At 54.9% G+C, this 8,133-nt stretch overlaps 1 protein-coding gene across 1 annotated transcript in view; it reads right to left on the minus strand.

Moving 5' to 3' along the window:
* LOC115120478 (arginine-glutamic acid dipeptide repeats protein-like) overlaps positions 1–7,754 on the minus strand; it is a 324,644-nt gene extending 316,890 nt beyond the window's left edge. Inside the window, 1 exon segment of the mRNA XM_065005146.1 lies at positions 7,151–7,754. The gene's annotated coding sequence lies outside the window, so the exon portion shown is untranslated.
* Positions 7,755–8,133: the final 379 nt, after the last annotated feature.

The raw sequence follows: 8,133 nt of genomic DNA on the forward strand, positions 1-8,133 counted from the left end.
CAGGGACTCTCCACCCTGATTCTATAGTTACAGGGACTCTCGACCCTGATTCTATAGTTACAGGGACTCTCGACCCTGATTCTATAGTTACAGGGACTCTCCACCCTGATTCTATAGTTACAGGGACTCTCGACCCTGATTCTATAGTTACAGGGAACCAGATATGACACAGGAAGTGTACAGGGTCATCTTTATTTCCTATATCCATTATCTCTACAGCCCTGGTGCTAGGCATTAGTTAGCCAAGCCACCTGTGTCCCAAATGGCACCCTATTCCCTATATAGTGCACTACTTTAGACCAGAGCCCTATGGCACCCTATTCCCTATATAGTGCACTACTTTTGAGGGTCCTGGTCAACAGTAGTGCCCTATAAAAAAAAATAATAGGATGCCTTTTGGGCTGCTCTCGATACCCTCCTCCTCCCACTCCTCTTCCTCCCACTCCTCCCCTTCCTCCTCCTCCTCCCACTCCTCCTCTTCTCCCCTCGCTGGTGGATTAATCACATCAGAATCATTAAGCTGCTAGAGGTCAGTGCTCAGCTAACAGGCTAACAGGGGGGCGGACAGACAGACAGGCCACATGACTGCAGTACCACAGGAAATACTGTGACCATCTACTCGATTAACATTACAGAGTTCATATTGTTTTGTTTAAAAAAAAAATAGAAACGATTGAGAAAACAAATGACTTAGACGGTCATTTCTAGAAAAGATGGTTGTATAATACTACATCCACCTCTTTGATTAGACTAAAAATAGCCTAACCCATCTAAAAGCAATCTTTGTACTGTGAGGAGGGGGTTCGTCACTTTCTCAATATCCTGTGGATGGGACCACCGACTTCACCGCAGTCACACGCATACATTTTATAAAGTCAACCAATCACTTCCTCTTCCTAGTAGGCCTGGCCTATACATAACCAATCACTTCCTCTTCCTAGTAGGCCTGGCCTATACATAACCAATCACTTCCTCTTCCTAGTAGGCCTGGCCTATACATAACCAATCACTTCCTCTTCCTAGTAGGCCTGGCCTATACATAACCAATCACTTCCTCTTCCTAGTAGGCCTGGCCTATACATAACCAATCCCTTCCTCTTCCTAGTAGGCCTGGCCTATACATAACCAATCACTTCCTCTTCCTAGTAGGCCTGGCCTATACATAACCAATCCCTTCCTCTTCCTAGTAGGCCTGGCCTATACATAACCAATCACTTCCTCTTCCTAGTAGGCCTGGCCTATACATAACCAATCCCTTCCTCTTCCTAGTAGGCCTGGCCTATACATAACCAATCACTTCCTCTTCCTAGTAGGCCTGGCCTATACATAACCAATCACTTCCTCTTCCTAGTAGGCCTGGCCTATACATAACCAATCACTTCCTCTTCCTAGTAGGCCTGGCCTATACATAACCAATCCCTTCCTCTTCCTAGTAGGCCTGGCCTATACATAACCAATCACTTCCTCTTCCTAGTAGGCCTGGCCTATACATAACCAATCACTTCCTCTTCCTAGTAGGCCTGGCCTATACATAACCAATCACTTCCTCTTCCTAGTAGGCCTGGCCTATACATAACCAATCACTTCCTCTTCCTAGTAGGCCTGGCCTATACATAACCAATCACTTCCTCTTCCTAGTAGGCCTGGCCTATACATAACCAATCACTTCCTCTTCCTAGTAGGCCTGGCCTATACATAACCAATCACTTCCTCTTCCTAGTAGGCCTGGCCTATACATAACCAATCACTTCTTCTTCCTAGTAGGCCTGGCCTATACATAACCAATCACTTCCTCTTCCTAGTAGGCCTGGCATATACATAACCAATCACTTCCTCTTCCTAGTAGGCCTGGCCTATACATAACCAATCACTTCCTCTTCCTAGTAGGCCTGGCCTATACATAACCAATCAGATAAGACGACTGAAGTCTACCGGTCGACTACAGGACAAGACACTGTTGTCTGGTCCAAATCCATTGACGTAGGCTTAAGTTCAAATCCTATTTTCAATCATTTCCCCTACCTACTATGACCAGTACCAGGGGTGTGTTCACTAGGATCTAAACTAGAAAGCAATACCTGCATTTGTTCAATTAAAACTCTGTTTGAATGAATGATTACACAACAGATAACAGTAAAAATACTAATACTGTTATCTAGGCATGACCTACGCTGGTTCAAATCCCAGGCAAGGCCCCACCCAATACTGTAGTCTAGACCTGACAGGCCCCACCCAATACTGTAGTCTAGACCTGACAGGCCCCACCCAATACTGTAGTCTAGACCTGACAGGCCCCACCCAATACTGTAGTCTAGACCTGACAGGCCCCACCCAATACTGTAGTCTAGACCTGACAGGCCCCACCCAATACTGTAGTCTAGACCTGACAGGCCCCACCCAATACTGTAGTCTAGACCTGACAGTCCCCACCCAATACTGTAGTCTAGACCTGACAGGCCCCACCCAATACTGTAGTCTAGACCTGACAGGCCCCACCCAATACTGTAGTCTAGACCTGAAAGGCCCCATCCCCACCCAATACTGTAGTCTAGACCTGTAGGGGGAGGGAGGGAGGGCTGCTGTGTGGGGGGAGCCCTCCCCCCTCCACAGCAGCCCTCCCTCCCTCCACCTACACAGCCCCCTCCCTCCACCTAGGGGGAGGGGGCTGCTGTGTGGGGGAGGGAGGGAGGGCTGCTGTGTAGGTGGAGGGAGGGAGGGCTACTGTGTAGGGGGAGGGAGGGAGGGCTGCTGTGTGGGGAGGGAGGGAGGGAGGGCTGCTGTGTGGGGGAGGGAGGGAGGGAGGGCTGCTGTGTGGGGGGAGGGAGGGAGGGCTGCTGTGGGGGGAGGGAGGGAGGGAGGGATGCTGTGTGGGGGAGGGAGGGAGGGCTGCTGTGTGGGGGAGGGAGGGAGGGCTGCTGTGTGGGGGAGGAGGGCTGCTGTGTGGGGGAGGGAGGGCTGCTGTGTGGGGGAGGGGGCTGCTGTGTGGGGGGAGGGAGGGAGGGCTGCTGTGTAGGTGGAGGGAGGGAGGGCTGCTGTGTAGGGGGAGGGAGGGAGGGCTGCTGTGTGGGGGAGGGAGGGAGGGACGGCTGCTGTGTGGGGGAGGGAGGGAGGGACGGCTGCTGTGTGGGGGAGGGAGGGAGGGAGGGCTGCTGTGTGGGGGGAGGGAGGGAGGGAGGGCTGCTGTGTGGGGGAGGGAGGGAGGGCTGCTGTGGGGGGAGGGAGGGAGGGAGGGATGCTGTGTGGGGGAGGGAGGGAGGGCTGCTGTGTGGGGGAGGGAGGGAGGGCTGCTGTGTAGGGGAGGGAGGGCTGCTGTGTGGGGGGAGGGAGGGAGGGTTGCTGTGTGGGGGGAGGGAGGGAGGGCTGCTGTGTAGGGGAGGGAGGGAGGGCTGCTGTGTAGGGGGAGGGAGGGCTGCTGTGTAGGTGGAGGGAGGGAGGGCTGCTGTGTAGGTGGAGGGAGGGAGGGCTGCTGTGTAGGTGGAGGGAGGGAGGACTGCTGTGTAGGGGGAGGGAGGGAGGGCTGCTGTGTAGGTGGAGGGAGGGAGGGCTGCTGTGTAGGGGGAGGGAGGGAGGGCTGCTGTGTAGGTGGAGGGAGGGAGGGCTGCTGTGTAGGGGGAGGGAGGGAGGGCTGCTGTGTAGGTGGAGGGAGGGAGGGCTGCTGTGTAGGGGAGGGAGGGAGGGCTGCTGTGTAGGTGGAGGGAGGGAGGGCTGCTGTGTAGGGGGAGGGAGGGAGGGCTGCTGTGTAGGTGGAGGGAGGGAGGGCTGCTGTGTAGGGGAGGGAGGGAGGGCTGCTGTGTAGGTGGAGGGAGGGAGGGCTGCTGTGTAGGTGGAGGGAGGGAGGGCTGCTGTGTGGGGGAGAGAGGGAGGGCTGCTGTGTGGGGGGAGGGAGGGCTGCTGTGTGGGGGGAGGGAGGGAGGGCTGCTGTGTGGGGGAGGGAGGGAGGGCTGCTGTGTGGGGGGAGGGAGGGAGGGCTGCTGTGTAGGTGGAGGGAGGGAGGGCTGCTGTGTAGGTGGAGGGAGGGAGGGCTGCTGTGTAGGTGGAGGGAGGGAGGGCTGCTGTGTAGGGGGAGGGAGGGAGGGCTGCTGTGTAGGGGAGGGAGGGAGGGCTGCTGTGTAGGTGGAGGGAGGGAGGGCTGCTGTGTAGGGGAGGGAGGGAGGGCTGCTGTGTAGGTGGAGGGAGGGAGGGCTGCTGTGTAGGGGGAGGGAGGGAGGGCTGCTGTGTAGGGAGAGGGAGGGAGGACTGCTGTGTAGGGGGAGGGAGGGAGGGCTGCTGTGTAGGGGGAGGGAGGGAGGGCTGCTGTGTAGGGGGAGGGAGGGAGGGCTGCTGTGTAGGGGGAGGGAGGGAGGGCTGCTGTGTAGGGGGAGGGAGGGAGGGCTGCTGTGTAGGGGAGGGAGGGAGGGCTGCTGTGTAGGGGGAGGGAGGGAGGGCTGCTGTGTAGGTGGAGGGAGGGAGGGCTGCTGTGTAGAGGGAGGGAGGGAGGGCTGCTGTGTAGAGGGAGGGAGGGAGGGCTGCTGTGTAGGTGGAGGGAGGGAGGGCTGCTGTGTAGAGGGAGGGAGGGCTGCTGTGTAGAGGGAGGGAGGGCTGCTGTGTAGAGGGAGGGAGGGCTGCTGTGTAGGGGGAGGGAGGGCTGCTGTGTAGAGGGAGGGAGGGCTGCTGTGTAGAGGGAGGGAGGGCTGCTGTGTAGAGGGAGGGAGGGCTGCTGTGTAGAGGGAGGGAGGGCTGCTGTGTAGAGGGAGGGAGGGCTGCTGTGTAGAGGGAGGGAGGGCTGCTGTGTAGAGGGAGGGAGGGCTGCTGTGTAGAGGGAGGGAGGGAGGGCTGCTGTGTAGAGGGAGGGAGGGCTGCTGTGTGTAGAGGGAGGGAGGGCTGCTGTGTAGAGGGAGGGAGGGCTGCTGTGTAGAGGGAGGGAGGGCTGCTGTGTAGAGGGAGGGAGGGCTGCTGTGTAGAGGGAGGGAGGGCTGCTGTGTAGAGGGAGGGAGGGCTGCTGTGTAGAGGGAGGGAGGGCTGCTGTGTAGAGGGAGGGAGGGCTGCTGTGTAGAGGGAGGGAGGGCTGCTGTGTAGAGGAGGGAGGGCTGCTGTGTAGAGGGAGGGAGGGCTGCTGTGTAGAGGGAGGGAGGGCTGCTGTGTAGAGGGAGGGAGGGCTGCTGTGTAGAGGGAGGGAGGGCTGCTGTGTAGAGGAGGGAGGGCTGCTGTGTAGAGGGAGGGAGGGCTGCTGTGTAGAGGGAGGGAGGGCTGCTGTGTAGAGGGAGGGAGGGCTGCTGTGTAGAGGGAGGGAGGGCTGCTGCTGTGTAGAGGGAGGGAGGGCTGCTGTGTAGAGGGAGGGAGGGCTGCTGTGTAGAGGGGGAGGGAGGGCTGCTGTGTAGAGGGAGGGAGGGCTGCTGTGTAGAGGGAGGGAGGGCTGCTGTGTAGAGGGAGGGAGGGCTGCTGTGTAGAGGGAGGGAGGGCTGCTGTGTAGAGGGAGGGAGGGCTGCTGTGTAGAGGGAGGGAGGGCTGCTGTGTAGAGGGAGGGAGGGCTGCTGTGTAGAGGGAGGGAGGGCTGCTGTGTAGAGGGAGGGAGGGCTGCTGTGTAGAGGGAGGGAGGGAGGGCTGCTGTGTAGAGGGGAGGGAGGGCTGCTGTGTAGAGGGAGGGAGGGCTGCTGTGTAGAGGGAGGGAGGGCTGCTGTGTAGAGGGAGGGAGGGCTGCTGTGTAGAGGGAGGAGGGCTGCTGTGTAGAGGGAGGGAGGGCTGCTGTGTAGAGGGAGGGAGGGCTGCTGTGTAGAGGGAGGGAGGGCTGCTGTGTAGAGGAGGGAGGCTGCTGTGTAGAGGGAGGGAGGGCTGCTGTGTAGAGGGAGGGAGGGCTGCTGTGTAGAGGGAGGGAGGGCTGCTGTGTAGAGGGAGGGAGGGCTGCTGTGTAGAGGGAGGGAGGGCTGCTGTGTAGAGGGAGGGAGGGCTGCTGTGTAGAGGGAGGGAGGGCTGCTGTGTAGAGGAGGGAGGGCTGCTGTGTAGAGGGAGGGAGGGCTGCTGTGTAGAGGGAGGGAGGGCTGCTGTGTAGAGGGAGGGAGGGGGCTGCTGTGTAGAGGGAGGGAGGGCTGCTGTGTAGAGGGAGGGAGGGCTGCTGTGTAGAGGGAGGGAGGGCTGCTGTGTAGGGGGATCTGTTTCATGTGCTGGTTAATTTTCACAGTTAAACCATCATGAAACACCTTTTCTATCCTTATATGTGTTGTCTGTATGTATGTGTTGTCTGTATGTGTTGTCTGTATGTGTTGTCTGTATGTATGTGTTGTCTGTATGTGTTGTCTGTATGTGTTGTCTGTATGTGTTGTCTGTATGTGTTGTCTGTATGTGTTGTCTGTATGTATGTGTATGCTTGATGATACTTGTTAATGTACACAGAGCTGAAAACCACATTTCCCCCATGGGGATAATAAAGTCATTAATTATCTTTTTATCCATCTTAGTATTTCACTGATGAAGCAGATATACAATTAACCTACAACCTCCATCCCATAATGACCTTCTGTAAACAATAACTAGGTCATATTCAATTTCACATAAACAGTGAGGCCTTGTGGGGGGATTCCCCCTGACCCCCCAAAGCATGGTAGGCCCTTTGTGTTGAAGATTACAGTAATCGTTTTCATTTGATCTTCACACATCACAGACAAAGTGTGTGCATACAAATTAGATTGTGAAACTTCAATAGTGATGATTAGTAGTTGGTTGGAAAACTATAAACTTCAAAACGTAGTCTCCATATATATATATATATATATATAGCTAGTAAACCTATTAAACCCCAGCCATTTTCACGTGATTCCATTTGAAATGTGAACCAGTTTAAACCCCGTTAAAAGGCCAGGTTTGTGATGACTACGTCTGTCTTCTCTCCAGTGTGCTCAGCAACAACAATGCAGCCAACTTTCAGCTCGCTACAACAGACAAAAACATTTGACTCTAGGTCACACGGGCTACCCCCCCCCCCCCCACACACACACACACACACACACACACACACTTCCAACTACTGTAACTACAATATCATAACAGCCACACTTGTAGGAAAAAATTATAATAATATGTAAAAAAAAACGACAAAAATGTAACTGGTGTTTTAATGTAATTAACTCGTCCCAACATGCCATACCCCCCTCTCCCCTTTTAATATCCAACTACTCACCCGCCAGTCTGAGGACTCTAGACTTCCAAAGCAACTTCAAAAAACCAAATCCTCGCCAAGGACAACCATGCAGAATGAACTCCGTGTGCTGGGCCAAGTCCAAGAAACCAGAGGGCTGAAACAAATCCGGCACATACACGTTTATCCTTTTAGCTGTTACACAGGAAAACCGCCACTCTTTGCCTCAACAAAAGACGGCCTGCACTCACTTTGATCATGTAATCACGTACAAATCGTCGAGGCAGCCTTTTTTTTTTTTAAACACAAACACACACACGGTTCGCCTTCGTTTCCCCCTTTTTTCTCTCGCCGTGGTGTATCTCCTTGATATCTTGCGCGTTGAAAAGTATATCGGTTAGATTGAGAGGTCTAGTTCGGGAAGGTAGGAAATCATTAAGTTCGCTTTTCGTTCACAGCCTCTGCTTCCTCTTTTTTTCCACACACACACACACGCTCTCCCTCCTCCTCCTCGCTCCCCCTTTCATATGCACACATTCCACGTTCTCTCTCTCTGTAGGCTGTATCCCCCCTTCAGCTGTTCAACAGACACATTCACATGGCTGAGCTAGTCTTTCTTTAACCAGACACTAGTTTAGGAGAATACACCGCCACCACCACCCAACAATAAAACACCGAGCAAAACCAAAACACGGTGTGGATTGTAATGCTCGCCGGTGGGATAGGAGAGGACAAAGGAGAGGGGCGAGGGACGGGTTGATGATTGATAGTTGGGTGATTATGATTTAAAATAAAAACTGCATCGGTAAGCAAGATGTACAGCATGTAACGTGTCCCTACCGGGCAAGATCAAGCGTTCGCTTTACATGGCAGCTGTGTGTGTAAAGGTACAATACCACAATGATGATGAGCCTCTCGCTGTTCCACACAGCACTGCGCGCACACACACACACACACACACACAATACATCTCCACATTTACGCCCCAGCTAAAGAGATAAGAAGATTGGACTGGATGAATACAA

This window comes from Oncorhynchus nerka, linkage group LG20, assembly GCF_034236695.1.
Source record: "Oncorhynchus nerka isolate Pitt River linkage group LG20, Oner_Uvic_2.0, whole genome shotgun sequence".
In the NCBI taxonomy this organism is placed as follows: Eukaryota; Metazoa; Chordata; class Actinopteri; order Salmoniformes; family Salmonidae; genus Oncorhynchus; species Oncorhynchus nerka.